The following is a 17267-nucleotide window of genomic DNA, read 5'->3' as shown; positions in this document are numbered from 1 at the left end:
TGTTATTCATAGCAATTCCTGATTGCTATCAATTAACCATTTCTAATTCTTTTTACAGGCAGCTCCATATGTAGCACAATGTGGTGATAAAGTATGGCTATCCATTAGCAATACTGTAGCTCAGGGGTCGGCAACTTAAGGCCCATGGGCCACAAGCAGCCCACGGGGGTCGTTTAACCGGCCAACGAGCTGCCCCCGAACCGAGCCGCCCGCTCAGCGAGTCCTCGAGCGCTATGCTAAACTGGCGCAGCACAGATGGGTATTCATTTCCGCGGTGCCGGAAATCGCGTCTGCACATGCTCAGACGCTGAAAATCACGTCTGTGCAGACGCTGGAAATCGTTTCTGCGCAGACACAGATGCTGGAAATTGTGGCTGGAAGGATCTCCGCTGGAGTGAACCGGCCCAGGCGAGGTAAACCTTGCCGACCTCTGTTGTAGCTGTTGCAGTAGTGTTTGGTGTTTTATGAAATTGCTCAGTTGCCACTGCCCAAAACAGCCACCTCTGCACCTGGACTTATTGAAGCAGATGAAATACTTAGGCCCCTAATCTTTCTTTTTCCACTCTCTAAACTGTTCAGTATACTTTTTGTACAGTTTAAGTACAGGGAAAAACCAGGCTCTAGTTAAAATATTAAATAGAAAATTTGGCCCCTTATTATGTCCTAACCAGAACTACATGCTTCCAAGAAACTGAGAAACATGCAGATTCTGAAGCAATTACAGATAATGGAAAATATGTTTAAGCTGTCATTATATGGGCCCTCTAGTTCATCTTCACATTCATCCGCTCCTCTCAACCCCCGGCCGGAGGCCCAAACACTTAGCTTTCTTTTGTTTTTTAAAGTCAATGGGACATCTATAAGAAAAGTTAGAAAGCAAAATGTGGAGGCATATACAGTGGTACCTCAGGTTACATACGCTTCAGGTTACATACGCTTCAGGTTACAGACTCCGCTAACCCAGAAATAGTGCTTCAGGTTAAGAACTTTGCTTCAGGATGAGAACAGAAATTGGGCTCCAGCGGAGGCCCCATTAGCTAAAGTGGTGCTTCAGGTTAAGAACAGTTTCAGCTTAAGTACGGACCTCTGGAACGAATTAAGTACAGTGGTACCCCGCAAGACGAATGCCTCGGAAGACGAAAAACTCGCAAGACAAAAGGGTTTTTTGTTTTCTGAGGTGCTTCGCAAGACGGATTTTCCTAAGGGCTTGCTTCGCTAGACGAAACGGCCCTGCCTCTCGTGTCATGGCGACGGTCACTGCACACACGCACGCTCGCTTCCCTGCTCCTCCGGCTCCCTCCCACCTTCCGGCTGACGGTTAGTGCCTCGTGCCGCTGCCCACCCCCCTTGCACGCTCCCCTCAGAGAGCCATTGCCGCCAGCGCCTCTCTCTCCCTGGAGTCGCTCTCCTGAGCCCCGCCGCCCTCCAGCAGCTGCGTCGCACGGTGGCGACAACGCGCGGGTGAGTCTGAGGTACCGGCTGCGGCAGCTGTCCTGCTTCTCCCCGCCCCTCCCCGCCGTTGTCAGTGTTTAAATGCAGTGGTGCTTCGCAAGACGAAAAAACTCGCATAACGAAAAAACTTGCGGAAAGAATTAATTTCGTCTTGCGAGGCACCACTGTACTTAACCTGAGGTACCACTGTAAAGCTTATTAGGTAAATACAGAGGCTCAGCTGTTGTTCGGGACACTTAGTCACCTAAGTTTTACTTAGAGCAGACACATTGAAATTAACATAACTAAATTAGGTTCATTGATTTCAATAGGTCTACTCTGAGTAAAACTTATATGGATTCCACCTTAATTTCAGCTGTGAAGGAATGTGAGACATTTCCTGCTAAAGAGATTCACTCCCTTCCAACAGAAGCAGCTTGCAGCGACACATACACAAGTCCAGGAACATACTGAATGAAACTGTGTGCCTTTAACAGCTGTGCAGCTGGCACAAATTAAAGAAGCAAGGCTTTTCTGGTCTGGAAATACAATTATAGGGAAAGCTTCACCAGTTGACATTCTGTCTGTCAGGCATCTTATTATTTGTGACCCATAATTTTTCATCACAACAGCTTGCAACATTCTGAATGCTAGGGGGGATAAACTTGAGCTGAACCAGTTCCTTTAATAAAAGGAAAAACTGGAACTAGTTCCTTGTGGACAAGTTGAACTTGAAATAGAACAAGCTACTTTTTAGAAACGAACTTTCAAAGCATGGCTCAGATGTGTATTTACCTGTACAATTTACTATGGGTTCAGTTCTATAGGTGGAGAAGCTTGAAAGCTGGGGGCCAAACTACAAGGTGCATTAGTTGTTAACTGAGAATGGGATACCTACAAGAAGCCTTGGGAGCTATATTAAAATGAGGCTGTGAGTGCATGTGATTCCCAAGCAACATGTTTCCTACCTGTTTGTTAGCGGGTGTTTAAATATCACGCTTTTGACTCTTTCCTAACAAAAACCAGCCAAGTGATGTTCAGGGCTGCAGAGAAGAAGGGGGGTTAAATTTTCCTGCCAAAAATACTCCCTAAGTCTGCTATTTGCACATATTTGCTCTTCAGAGGCAAATAGCAGAGTTAGCAGGAAAACAGCGTATTCTGTTCAGTGGCGGCTTTTTGCTGCAGAAGAGGCTAGTCCAGTCACAAACAAGCTGTTTAAATATGCTACTAACATATATAATACACTACAATGTTAAATTAAAAATTGGCAACTGCTTGGCAGACTGCTGTCTTGCTTGGTCTGTGGCTTCATATAGCTGGTGAGCAGCTAGTGGCAGCCATGAACTGAGACTCAGGATGTAGCTGATGCCTAGCAGAGACTTTTCCTGCCCAATGACTTTGTAGGGGCAGTAAACAAGAGGACCAGTGCTAGCTGAGACTAAGAGAGCTGGTGGGGTGGGGGAGCAGTCTTCCTACCTTTAAACTGCAAATCATCTGTCTGCCTCACAGTCCCAGTAATTCTAAGGAGTAGTGCAGCGAACTGAACTCAGAGGATACATCCCTAGTCAACTCTTTTCTCTTACTGTGTCCTAGGCTGATGGGAAGCAAGCACCAGGCTGTTTCTTTTCAGCATAACTTTCAGCTCTTGGGACCTGTGGTTTAGTTAGCAAAGTCAGATAATTCTGTTGGATATGGAAATGTGAGCAAAAATTGCTCACAATTTGCATGGTCATCCAAAGCAATGAATGGAAATTACACAAGTGAATATGAGTGATATTTACTATTACTGTTTCTGTGGTCTGCAAATGATACATAAATAAATACATTATTATCTGCATTATTTTTGACATTTCCCTAGAAATTAATTATAGAATAAATAGCATTAGTTTTGGCCATCACAGATAGTGAGATGAATAATGAGGGTTTTAATCAAAGCCAAATTGTAGCGGAAGGGAAACAGTGTTGACTTTCACAAACACAGGATGGGGTGGAAATCCCTGCCTTCTTACATCCCTAGGTTTGGGGTGGGGGTTAAAAACTAGCTTTCCTGCATATGCCAAGGGTCTCTCTCTAAGGGAAACCCCTTCAGATCAGTAAATGCAAACCTTACTAGTGACTGAAACTGTGTTAGCGACTGTGTTTTTTGATTAAGCACGTTTTTTTAAAATGTTCAAATCTGCCTGCTGCAAGTATAGAAACAAAACAAATACATGATTGTACAGCTAAATAAAAAATAGCACCTGTTCCAGTGCTGTCCCGGTACAAATTACATAAATATAATTCACTGCAACTAAGCATAAAATAAAGATTAGCCATTACCTTCTGAAACCACATTTTTTAATTACTCCTGAATTTGTAAACATATGCTAGCAATACTAAAAAATGAACCCATCATTTTCATATGAAATAGGTATCATAAATTTTAAAACATGTATTATACTGATATGTTCTCCCATTCCAGCTTTCATTGTTAACTACATGTAGATGAGATTCTGAAATATTATCGTTCTGTGTTGTTTATGTTATTTTTGTGCTGCTATTATTATTATTATTATTTCCTTGAGATATAAATGTGGAAGGTGATTAATAACTACTACTACTAATAAAAATGTTTGCAGTTGCTGCTAGCAAAAATGATAACTGAGTATAATATGTTGAAAAGCAGACCTGAATTTTGTTCAAAATATCAAATTCCATAGAGTTGCGTGGGAAAGCAGCAGAAAGAGAAAGTAGCAAAAGGTTATTACCCCAAACTCTATCTCTCCAAAGAATTTTAGGTGAATATTGGTATTCCTTTATATTATGAAAATGCTGAAAAAAGTTTGGAAATGTATCAGTATTCCTATTAATCTAACATTAGATTAAATGCATTTATTTTTGCTGTAGTATTATTCTAAAACTGTGATGCAGTATACTTTCAGTTATGAGCAGTTGTCCCATGGAAATAAAGGAATTTTACGTATAACTGTATTTAAGTTTACACTGTTTGTTTTAAGAAACGCTTGAATCTTAAATATATATAAGATTCAAATATTAATAAAAAGAAATATACTTGTTTATAATTTTATATGATTTCATAACTCTTGTTTTCCAGAAATGAAACATGAAAATCTCTATGTTCAGATAACTTAGGCTCATGTTTTATGATTCAGTTTCACTTTTCTCAAATAGTTTGATGCCCAGTGCCGAAATATCAACAAGTAAAATGTACACATAAAAACGCAATCACTCGGTAATGTAACACATTTTAAAAATGTGACAAAATAATTTAACAGAACATTCAATTGTTAACTTCTGTTGTAACACAAAGTTTTGTTTCAATTTAAATTATAAACCAATCAGACAATTTTATACTATAGTCACTACTGTAAAGGGTGAAAGAACAACATTATGGAGATGATAGAAACCTTTTTCACTTCCATAACAGCAGACTGGATGACATAAGAGAATCTTACCTTTTGGAGCATACCAAAATGCAAATAATATATCGTTCTGATCATGAAAAAGGATAGTGAAGTAGTCATTTCTGGTATTATACACAGTCTTGTAAAATTTCATTTACACGTTTTCCCTGCTTAAACAACACACACACACACACACAAACATACATACACACACACACACACACACACACACACACACATAGAGCTACATCCACGACTGGAAGATAGGTCACATGGCTCTGGGTGCCATTCTTATTGCATTACACATACTGAGTGTAAATGGCAAACAATATCAGTTGATGTTTATGCCATATGTTCCGACTCCTCACATTATTACCACCACAGCAGAGACATAATTCAAAAAATCCTGAAGAGGAGAGGATATTCTAGTTTAATAGATTCTGCATAGCAAAAAGGAATCAGTTTGCTTTTGAATAGGAAAAAAACACTGGAATGAATAAACCTATAAAGCTTAAAAGCAAGCACTGGAACATTTACATGGTACTCGATCGGCCAAATTGTCACCCGCACTTAGTGTTACCAAATCTCATATTTTAATACCTTCATTTATATTTATACCTCATACAATATACTTGTACACCATACATTATTGAACATGTTTTGTATTATATTCCTAATACATTCAGAAAGTGGCAGGAGATGCCCCCAAACTCAATAAATATTATAGAAAAAATGAATACACTTGTGCTACTATCAGAATAAATATATATAACCAGTAAGCATATATATTACTGAAGCTCTAACTACATAATTACTGCCATTAAAAAACTTTAGTGTGAAATTTAGTATTATAATTTAAGCCTGAAAGAACAGGAATGACTGTTTCAATAGGTAGGCTTGAAAAAGTAGCTTATTAAATTGCCCTGCTGTTAAGATTTATTATAAAATAAATATTTTTAAAGAGTTAAACTTTACCTTTTATTTACGTAACAGACACGTTCAAATATTCAGTTACCTACAATTTTCAGGCAGTGGGGGGGGGGGGGCTAAGGGTTCTGCATATGAGGTTTTTTTAATAATGCATATTATTGCACCAATCAGATAATTTTTTGCAGTTCATCTGATTCATCTTTAAAAGATCCTAAGAAACACATCTCTTTTCCAAATATCATTTAGAAAGCGTTGTTAAACTATAAATCTGTTGAACCATAGAGGGCATTTATTTGTAGTTTACTAAGTTTCTGTACCTTAGATAATCAAACTAAAACTATATTTGGAAGAAAACTCAATTTGCTAAAAATGTTTTCGTAACATTATAGATTTGCTCCAAGACAGACTTTTTGCTGTGTTTTATTTGTAACATCTCAAAAATATTTTCTTTAAAGAATTTAGTGGCATGATTTAGGGCCGCCGTATCTATATAGAAGCTCACTTGGAGTTTAACTAAAATGGAGAGTACTCAACAGATGGTCTTCCGTTGCATGAAACTTCAACAGTAGAAAATAGCCGAAAAGTCCAGAAAAGGCTACAGAAAGCTCCGTAACGCATGTGTCAAAAAAAATATATGAACATGCTGGGCATATCCTATTAAGAGTACTAAAAACACATTACATACTAACGCTATCAAACCTCCACAATGAATCTGTTTCACGTAAAGTTTCCGAGAAGCGTGCGGAAATACATATGGTATGACTAGCCTAATAATCACAGTCGATTTCTAAATCCAACAACGAAACCAATCCTCACCAAAGTCTTGAGTATAACTAGCACCTGGATTCTGGGGGTCCTTTCGGTTCCAGCGACTCAGCCATCCTACAGCATGGGTCAATCTTGAGACCCGTTCTTTGCACAGACTAAATGTCCGTCTCCTACAAGTCAAGATGGACTGACGACAGAGTAAAGCAACCCAAATTAGTAAGATTCCTTCTACCTAGCGTACAGCCTGCTCCCAGTATTTTAAGTCTAGGGCAAGCAATATTCCAATTGCTTAGTCTTACGTTGTCCCCTATTACAGTCTAAAATTTAGTTTGTCATCCAACATTTTTATTTCACTCAGCACCTTGGGGAGAAACTGCCCCAAATAACAGCATTTCAATGAACCATGGGAAGCCTCACTCTTGTGGAATGTAATTTCCCACCCACCCCAATAAGGAATTTCAATTTAACCACCAAATATGGATTTCTTCCTTTCAAGAAAGCATTGCTCCCCGTAAAATATAAAGAAGTATAATGCACCTTTCAATTTGCTCATAGCTACAATTAAATGACCAAAATAAAGTCTTTTAAGGGTCCTTGCCTTATTTGACATCTGAAAATTAATCCAGTGGAGAGATGGATTTGTGATGGTACAGCCTTTCTGTACTTGATATGTAACATCAGGACTAGGAGCCATTTTACTGTTTTCAGATGGGAATTCTGGTCTAATCTCTAACCCACACTTGATCCATATAGATGGTCAACCATCTGTCTACATGCATGCCCAGCTGTTTGTGTAATAGGGTGTCTGAACAATCTGTAACTCAAGGGAATTCATAGACACATCTTAAATTGCACGGGTGTAAGAGAAAATCATTAAAACCATCTGTAGTGTGAAAAAATGCTAGAGAGAAACAAAACATTAAATGGCAATGACTCCAGCAAAAATAATCAAGACAATAAAGTCCTCCTCTTTCTTATAGTGTGTGGTAGGAAAGGTAAAGGACCCCTGGGCAGAAGGTGACTATGGGGTTGTGGCGCTCATCTCGCTTTTCAGTCCGAGAGAGCCAGTGTTTGACCGAAGACAGCTTTCTGGGTCAGGTGGACAGCATGACTAAACTGCTTCTGGCGCAAACCAACACCGTGATGAGTGCAGGAGCGCACGAAAATGCTGTTTACTTTCCCACCGCTGTGGTACCTATTCATCTACTTGCAACTGGTAGGCTTTCGAACTGCTAGGTTGGCAGGATCTGGGTCAGAGCAACGGGATTCAAACCACTGACCTTCTGATCAGCAAGCCCAAGAGGCTCAGTAGTTTAGACCACAGCGCCACCCGCATCCAGTATGTGGTATATGCCTGTGATACTCTTCTCTTGAAGGAAAAGATAAAATACTATTGTTCTTGATGATTCCCACCTATTCTGTATCTTTTTGGGTGGAAGAATGAGGCAAGGAAAATGTCTAGGATAAATGTCAGAACTCAGGCGCTTAGGTCAAAGGCTATTTGGGCCTACATGGTATCATTTTCAAATATACTTACACATTCAAGTTTGAGTGAGTTGACAGAGCTACACGTTTAATAAGGTTATAGTGATGTCAGAGCCACCATATAAGAGTGGTTTTGAAGCTACAAACTTATTGGAGATGGAACAGAATCTATTCCTTTCCAAGTAGCTTAATTAGACTTGTGATATTCATCACTGTTTTCCACTATTTTGATATAAACTTCCTGTTTCTGACTAAGGCTTTGTTCAAAGTTTAAACTATGGAATTTGCTCCCAAAAGATCACCACAAACTTGGATGGCTTGAAATGATTAGACAATATTTCATGCAGGATAAGGCTACCCACGGCTCTCTGCCACAATGGCTATGTTCTACCTCCACTGTCAGGGGCACAATGTCCCTGAATACTAATTCTGAGAGTCACATGTGGGGAGACTGCTGTCACACTTATGTCCTCTTTGTGGGCTTTACATAGGCATCTATATGGCTGCTGTGAGAAGAGGATGCTGGACTAGATGACATTTTGGTTTGATTTAGCAAAGCTCTTCTGTTCCTATGACAGATTATTGTAGATGCAGCCTGGCTGGTGGAGAATGGAGTGGAATTATTACTTCTTGTGATCTAGACACTAGACTTCTGTTTTTAGCAGCCACTTTGCAGCGCTGGCTCATGTTTAGCTTGTGATCAACTAAAACTAGATCTGTTTCACATGCACTAGTGCCAAGCCACGTCTCCTCCACCCTATACTTGTACCTTTGATGCTTTGTACCTAAATGCAGAACTTTACAATTATGTTCATTTTATCATGCTTCTTTTAGCTCAGCATTCCTGCCTGCCAAGATCATTTTGAAACTTGATTCTGTATTTTATGGTGTCAGCTACCCCTCCCAGCTTTGGATCATCTGCAAATTTGAAAAGCATCCCTCGTACACATCTATACACTCTTCAACATTCAAGTAATTTATAAAACTGTCAAAGAGCATGGAGCCTAGCACAGACTGCTGTAATGATCCACTCTGTTTGGCACACTCTCCAAGGAAGACCTGGCCTGAAGGCAAGTCCAGCTGCAGCAACTTCTTGACTTTCTACACAACTGAACTAATACCAACAATGGATTCTTCCTAAAATTGTTTTTTGCATGTAAATTTTTTTGGGTGAGACCTCCTATTGTCGGTAATGCAAAAAAGGAATAATTGATTCTGTGGAGAGGTCAGAGGGAGAAGAATATTAGGAGTTGTTGGATGCTGAAGAGGCAACAGAATTTAGTGAACAAGGAGAGCTGGTGACAGGGAGCAGTTCAGACTCAGAGGCTGATGCAGAGGAGGTGGGGTAAGAGACTGCCTCTCCTAATGCAATTAGCTCCCCTTCTCCTTGTCTCCAAGGAAATGCAGGATGATGTGTAAAGCAGAACAGAGATTAAAGGTCCCCAGACACAGTTGGAGGTTGCTTGGGAAACACCCAGCAGGGGAGGAGTCTTGGTAGAAGGTGAGCACCGTCAGTCCTGGCAACTGCTATAAAGGGGCAAGACCTGCTGGTTCAGTGTTGCTGAGATGTATGACATTTTTTGTGAATAAAGGATTAACTGAACTGACAGACTCTGCCTCTTGTGTGCTGATCTGCATTTGAACCCAGATTTGACACAAGGTTTGACACTCACCACCTGAAAGACTACCTTCAGCGACCAACTTGAGATTAATGTAGCTTGACATGATAATAAAGTATAACATGAGAAAAATCTCCTTTGCTCTGAGATTCTTTTGTACTGTATGTTTTTTATTTTTGGTCTATTAATTGTAACAAATTGATTGATTGAATTATATGCAGAACAGGATTAAAATTTCATTGGTAAAGAAAGGGAAATGATAGCAAGCTCATCAATCCTGCAGACAAAACTGTTGCAATGCATTATTTTAAAAAATTAAGCATGGTCCAACACTTTTCAACACTTTTCAAACCTCATTCAGCAGTAGACCTTTAAAGCTAGAATGTGCAACTTGCCAAACACAGAAACCCAAGATACTTCACCAGTTATAGTTCTGCTCTATTACTATGATACAACAAATTTCAATAATGGCGTTTGTAGCCATGTCGGTTCCACATTATAACAGTGAAATGATACCGTTTAACTGTGCAATTTTGTGGTAAGAGTTGAAAAGGTGAAAGCTTGTGGTAGATTTGTAAGCTTACAGCAGTTTTAGGCTCCAATCCTATAAAGCTAAGAGTAAAACCAACTGAGTTCAGTGGGTCTTACTTCTGAGTAGACATGAATGGGATCATACTATCAACCAACTATTCAGTTAAAAGGTCCGTCATTTTATTATTCTGCATCAGGACAATCACATACAGTAGCTCTTCCATTCCTTTGGATTTCCTGATTTGATAAGTGGCTTTTCAATAAAAAGAAAACAGACAATTCTTATAAGCTGAGAATCTGAAGATTCTTGTTTTTTAACTACTGTGTTTAAAAATTTGTATATCTTTTTAAAAAAACTAATTAGGATTTTTCATTTTGTAGACATGTCCACTTTTTATAATAATTTACAACACTGCACTGTTTGCTGAGGCATTTTAACATTTTATTTTGAATCAAAATCCAAAACTGATGTATCTGTATAGTCAATACGCCCGTTGCTTCAATACAAAACTGCATTCTTAATAAAAATGTAAGTGGTGATCTTTTTTAGGGGGGGGGATCTAGAAAAAGAATAATAATAATAATAGTATGAAACACACTACTGCTGATGGGAATATTCTATAAAGCGTGACATCCAATGTTTAGTTATACTCAGAACAGGCCCCCTAAAATTAATGGTCTTTAAGTCAAAGTATGATTACTTAGTCAGATATGAGCACCAGAGCAATTTTTCTCTTTTCCAACCAAACACAGCCAAACACAATAAGTCTTTGGTTATAAAAAGAAAAGAGAAATGCAAACAAATATATTAGGACCTAATTTACACCAGTTCGTGACACACCTAGGTCAGCAATTCAGGAATTATCATCTCAGGAGAAAGGACCAAACTTGCAGATAGGCGGTGTGTAGATGGAGGTACTATTTGTATGAATGAATGATTCCACTTGAGGGATGCACACACAGCCATCACAATTCTCATTAAGCAGTCACCTAGTCTTTTTTTAAGGTGCAAGTACAGTAGCCTCTTCATACTGTCCTGTCCTGCCATTTCATTATTTTTTACTCCGCCCCCCCAACCCAATTTTATCTAGTTCTTTTCAGGTTACAGCAATGAAGTTCACATCTTTTGTTTTAATGAGACATCAGCCGTTTCACTCCCCCATCCTTGTACCCCAGCAAGACAGCTACCAAAAGCTAATTACTACCAGTGCAGGATTGATCTATTTAAGATAACAGAAAGGCACACTGCAGGTGACAATAAAATCATAGAGCGTTCCCATTACAGAAAAAGGTATAAAGCTTGTGATAGGCAAGTTGAGAGACAGAAGCAGATTTATAATATATTTCACCAGCAACTGCTCTCAGTGAGGTTGTGATGTTTGTTTTCTCCAGCTTGAGTAATTCTGGTAGCACTCCCAAGTTGTTGATGACCCACTCTCTGGATCATCAACTTGTAGTGGTGAGTGGGCTTGCGCGTTCCTGTGATCCTTGTGAGCGAAGGTCAAGGGAGAAGAGCTAGACAAAGAATGATTTAAGAAGTCCCCAATGGCAGAACAGGCGGAAGATAACAAGGGAAATACTACAATGGCTGTGACGGCAGATGAAGGCTGTAGCAAATAAGAATCTACCAGTCACCGTGATACTCATGCCATCAGAATAGAGCCTTACTGCAAAGACTGTGCATTGGTCAGTGTGCACTGATCTCCACACATAAGGCTCACAGGTGTCTTCCAGAAATACACCCCAAGCCCAACTCACCCATCCCCCAAAAAGCCCCATGGCGATCGGCAAATGATAACGGGGGCAGGACCATGAAACCTGGAAGCCCCTAGTCATGAACATGGGTGGTGGATACAGATTCAGTCGTTCTGACTTAAGGATGAGGCAGTTGAGTAGCCCGGCTGTATCCACGACTGAGCAGCCCTATTTAGGATCCACTCTCTTCACCCCGAAAAGGGGGAGGGGGGCTAAACATAGTCTGCCTCTTTTTCTCCTGAATGGATTACCACACCCAGTGGTGTCACCACCCAGCGGTCGTAAAAGACAAGTGAAATTTGGAACATGGATTATACAGACTTTGCTGGATAACACAGATAATGAATATCCCGAACGAAGGAGTGTCATCATTGTAAGCTGCAAAGTTTTAATATCAATAATGCAGCACTTCAAGAAACTCAAAGAGCAAGAGAGGGACAACTGAAGGAAGAAAAAGAAGGAAATACATTCTTCTTGGATGGTCTATCTGAACAAGAATGATGAATGCATGGCGTAGGCTTTGCTATAAAAAATGATCTTATAAAGCTCTTGTCAGAAGTCCCTATTGGCATTAATGAGCAACTTTCAACCCTTCAAATAAAGCTCACCAAAAACCAGCAGACAAATATTTTACATGCTAATGCACCAACAGTGGATGTTGATGAAGACCTTAAAGAAAAAAATTATTCTCAGCAGGATGCCATCCTACCAGAGATGCCTAAGGAGGATAAAATTAGCTTCCTGGGTGACTTTAATGCAAGAGTTGGGCAAAATTCCGATCTGTGGCCAGGGACTATTGGGAAAGAAGGAATTGGCAAAAGCAACCAGAACAGAATTTTACTCTTTGACTATACAGTGGTACCTCGGGTTACATACGCTTCAGGTTACATACGCTTCAGGTTACATACGCTTCAGGTTACATACTCCGCTAACCCAGAAATAGTGCTTCAGGTTAAGAACTTTGCTTCAGGATAAGAACAGAAATCGAGCTCCGGCAGTGCAGCAGCAGCAGCAGGAGATCCCACTAGCTAAAGTGGTGCTTCAGGTTAAGAACAGTTTCAGGTTAAGTACGGACCTCCGGAACGAATTAAGTACTTAACCTGAGGTACCACTGTATGTCAAGCGCACAAACTTGTTATAACCAACACACTCTTAAAACATCATGGAAGCACCCTCAGAACCACTGGCACCTCTTAGACTATGTAATTGTCTGAGCCAAAGATTGCTGCGATGTTCTCCTTACCAGAGCAATGACGAGTGCCGATGACTGCTGGACAGATCACTGATTAATATGTTCCATGATGGTTATCGAAATGATATCTCAATGCAGGCTTCAAGGAAGGAAACCAAGGTGCAAAATGAACACTCAAACCCTTCAAGATTTTATAAGTGGGACTGCTTCCAAATGACTCTTTAAGGGCCATCTGCTTTCAGAGTTTCCTGACAATATTGAGGAACACTGGACCAAGTTGTGAACAAACTATTGGATACCAAACCAAGAAACACCAGGACTGGTTTGATGAGAATGACACCGAGACTGAATGCATTATCAACAAAAAAGGAAGGTCTTTCAGATCTGGCAAAGAGATAGAAACTGTGCCACTAAGGGGGAAAAACCTATGCTGATGCTAAGGTTGAGGTTCAAAGAAAAACCAGAGAACTAAAGAACACCTGGTGGATAAAAAAAGCTCAAGAGATCCAGCACTTAGCAGATACTCATGATGCATGGGTCTTCTTTAAAGCCACAAAGACCATCTGTGGACCCGTAGCTGCTGAGGTCCTCTCACAAATCTTCAAAGTGGGCGTAATTAAACTTACACAACAACTTTACAAGCTCATCGAAAAACTCTGGGGAGAGAGGAGATCCCACCAGACTTTAGCGATGCCAAAATCATCATTATTTTTTAAAAAATGGTGATAGAAAGGACTATGGAAATTATTGAGGCATCTCTTTATTAGCTGCAGCCAGCAAAATTCTTGCAAGGATCTTAGCAAACCTCCCCTAACTATATCCAAGGATATTCTTCATGAATCCCAAAATGGTTTGCGACCTCTAGGGGGAGCGGGTATGATTTTCACTGCTTGACAGCTTCAAGAAAAATGCAGAGAACAAAACCAACCCCCCCGTATATGGCATTTATTGACGTGACTAAGGCCTTCGACACTGTAAAACACACTGCCATGTAGACTGTCCTTCTGAAAATCGGCTGCCCAGGTAAATTTGTGAACATCCTTCAGCTCCTTCATGATAATATGATGGCAACAATTGCAGATAACAATGGCTCTCAAAGTGAACCATTCACAGTGGAGTCAGGCATTAAACAGGAATGTCTTATCACCCCAGCTCTATTTATTATCTTCATCACCATGATCCTACATATTGTCAAAGGGAAATTCCCCACTGGGGTAGAAATCATATATCAAACAGAAGGAAAGCTCTTTAATCTGAGTAGGCTAAAAGCAAAGAGTAAAGTTACTGTAACTTCCGTCATAGAGCTTCAGTATGCTGATGACAACGTACAGTGTGCACACTCAGAGAATGATCTCCAAAACATTCTAAATATCTTTGCAACACCACAAATCCAACTTAATGATGTGATGTTGGAAAATGTCGACCATTTTTCCCACCTGGGCAGTGCTAAATGAGAGATCAGTGGACACAAGCTGTGAATTTAAAAACAAATCACCACTAGATGGAGATGTCTGACTAAATCAATATTAAATAGGTTGCTTGTGTTGTATGCATCTATACTGAGGGAAAGATAAATCTAGGAACTGGAGGGAATTTATCTCCTTAAAATTATCTCAATAAAAATATAGAAGAAAAACTACATTCACCTAAGACCTATTATATGTTTCAGAAACATAGTTAAGTCTTTTAGGACCCTACAAAAAAAATTTCCCAAGTAATGTTTTGGGGAAATGCAATATGCCTCTCTCTTTCTTGTACTTTCAACAGGTTTTCTCTGTTTCATTTACAATGTGTTTATAATGCAAATGCGACTTGCCATGCAAATTTAAAAACCTATTCTTTCCAGAGACAGAAAGAAGTCTATGTTTATGGTTATTCAGAGCAAGTATATCCCTAAGACTGAGGTTTAAAACCAAACAAAGCCCTTGAATTGATCTCTGAATATTTCCCCCATAAATGGGTTTATAGTTACGTTTATGCCACCAGTGGATTTTAAGACATTCTGTACATTTCAAGGGAAATAAATGGACAAATGCTGATTAAGAGAAGTTAACTAAAAGACTAAATTCCTTTGCATAACTCACAAAGGAAACTATTCAAAACAGAACGCTACTGCATTCCATTGTAATTGATGGGGAGGTGGGAAGGGAGAGATTGTAAAATTTGTCTGAAATAAATAAATGCATTGTCTATCAGAAAAAAATCCTAATTAGGTATTCTCAGGACATATGGATAGGCAAGAGAAGAGAACAACAGTAACTCTCAGTCCATCTCCATAATACAAGCAACATACGAGTATAAAACAGTTCATTAGCAGCTTATCAAGTTTTGGTTTTTTTAGGATTCAGGTATATGGCCCATTCAAAACATAACTTTGTAGCATAACTCTGCAAGTCCTGGTTCAAAGATCTGATTCCCATACAACAGATCTGGGTTCCCCAGTGTGATGCCTGTGGGCACCATGGTGACCATGAAGTCCTACCAAGGCACACTTTTCCTCCCCCTCTGTGATGGATTCTAAGGATAAAGTTGATGAAGCAGTCCCAATTCCTCCTTGCTAGCTTTCCCATGTTGTCTGCTAAGGCCCCCGGCTGCTGTGTTGAGTGGAGGAGAGACACTAGGAGTATTTTCACTGGATGCCAGCATACAAAGAGGAGGGGAGGCAAATAGAAAGAAACAAAGGAAGAGGTGGGTTTGCCTGTTTAGAGAAGGGGGTAAGAGAAGAGGACCAAGCAAACCAAAAGAGAGCTGAGTCAGCAGTGTTAATATGGGCTGCTGGAATCAAGAGAAGCACTGGCTGGCTTCACAGTTTTTCCTACACTGTGATTTTTGCATAGCATGCACACACACACACCATGATTCACGATATATTTCCAGGTCAAAAATTATGAAACTGATATCACGATATGGACTTCAGACTGCTTTTAGATGACATAGTGATATATCGCCCAGCCCTGCTACCTGCCTACCACTAAGTAGCCATAAAGCGAGGAGGATGGTTCTAAAAAATTAAGCAAACATAAGGGGGAGACACCCTTACTTAAGTAGCCTTGCGGAAGAGGACAGAAGCAAAAAACCAGCAACCATGGGTGGAGGGGAATGGAAATCTGTGAGGGGAGAAATGGGAGGGAAATGGAACAGCCATAAGGGAAGAGGGGGCCATGTGTGTTTGGGCAATAATCCTGGAAAGCAAAAGAGCACAATTGCGTCCAAGTGACAAAAAAGAAAGGATGTACATGCGTGTAGAGGGAGAGGGAGTGATGAGGAGGGTACGGTAAGTTGTCGGGCAGAAGGAAAAGAGTTTGCCTTCTCTGAAAGTATATATTGTTGGAACAGAAAGCAGAGTTCAAATGAGATGTTCTGTGGCTCAGACCTCACCTCTACCTTGTACTCAAGTCTCTTGTGCAAATTATTCATATTTCAGCTTCACCAGTTGTTGTTGTTGTTTCTATACCACCCTATACCCGAAGGTCTCAGGGCGGTTCACATTAAAAATCACTTATATAAAATCAAAACAAAAACCAGATTACCCCCACCCCACCCGAAAAGAGCCAGCATTTTAAAAAGGGTATAGGATGTCAGGTCAGGCAAAGGCCTGGTTGAAAAGGAATGTTTTCGCCTGGCAGAGAAAGCCCATTCTTGTGTTGCCACCTTCCTGACCTCTCGAGGAGGAGGTACATGAAGCAGGGCCTTAGAAGATGATCTCAGGGTCCGGGTAGGTTCATATGGGAAGAGGCAGTCCTTAAGGCATTGCGGTCCTGATTGTTTAAGGCTTTATAGGTCAAAATCAGCACTTTGAATTGGGCCCGGAAACTAATTGGTAGCCAGTACAGTTGGACCTGGATCGTGAAATATGCTCAAACCGTTTTGTTCTGATGAGCAACCTGGCCGCTGAGTTCTGCACCAGCTGAAGTTTCCAAACCATTTTCAGAGGCAGCCCTACATATAACAGTAATCTAACCTTGAGTAATCTTGCCTTGTAATCTAACCTTGAGGTTACCAGAGCACAGACAACAGTAATTAGGTGATTGCTGTCCAGATAGGGGCGTAGCTGGGCCACCAGCCGAAGCTGATGGAAGGCACTCTGGGCCACTGAGGCCACCTGGGCCTCAAGCGACAGCAAAGAATCCAGGAGTACCTCCAAGCTAGGGA

General features: G+C 40.4%; 1 protein-coding gene across 11 annotated transcripts in view; it reads right to left on the bottom strand.

The window, feature by feature from the left end:
* The window catches only part of RBM20 (RNA binding motif protein 20), a gene marked incomplete at its 5' end in the record, with an annotated part of 108939 nt that overhangs the window by 35152 nt on the left and 56520 nt on the right, over window positions 1-17267 (bottom strand). Inside the window, one exon of one of the 11 annotated variants that reach the window (XM_083441687.1) lies at window positions 4887-5088. The exons of 9 other annotated variants lie outside the window; for them this stretch is intronic. Of the gene's footprint in view, window positions 1-4886; window positions 5089-17267 lie in introns of those variants that run through there. One more of the 11 variants, XM_083441694.1, reaches the window with a different exon arrangement.

This window comes from Podarcis tiliguerta, assembly GCF_965153285.1.
Source record: "Podarcis tiliguerta genome assembly, chromosome: 5".
Taxonomy (NCBI): domain Eukaryota; kingdom Metazoa; phylum Chordata; class Lepidosauria; order Squamata; family Lacertidae; genus Podarcis; species Podarcis tiliguerta.
The sequence above is the reverse complement of the archived record's forward strand: the minus strand, read 5'-3'. Positions and strand labels throughout refer to the sequence as shown.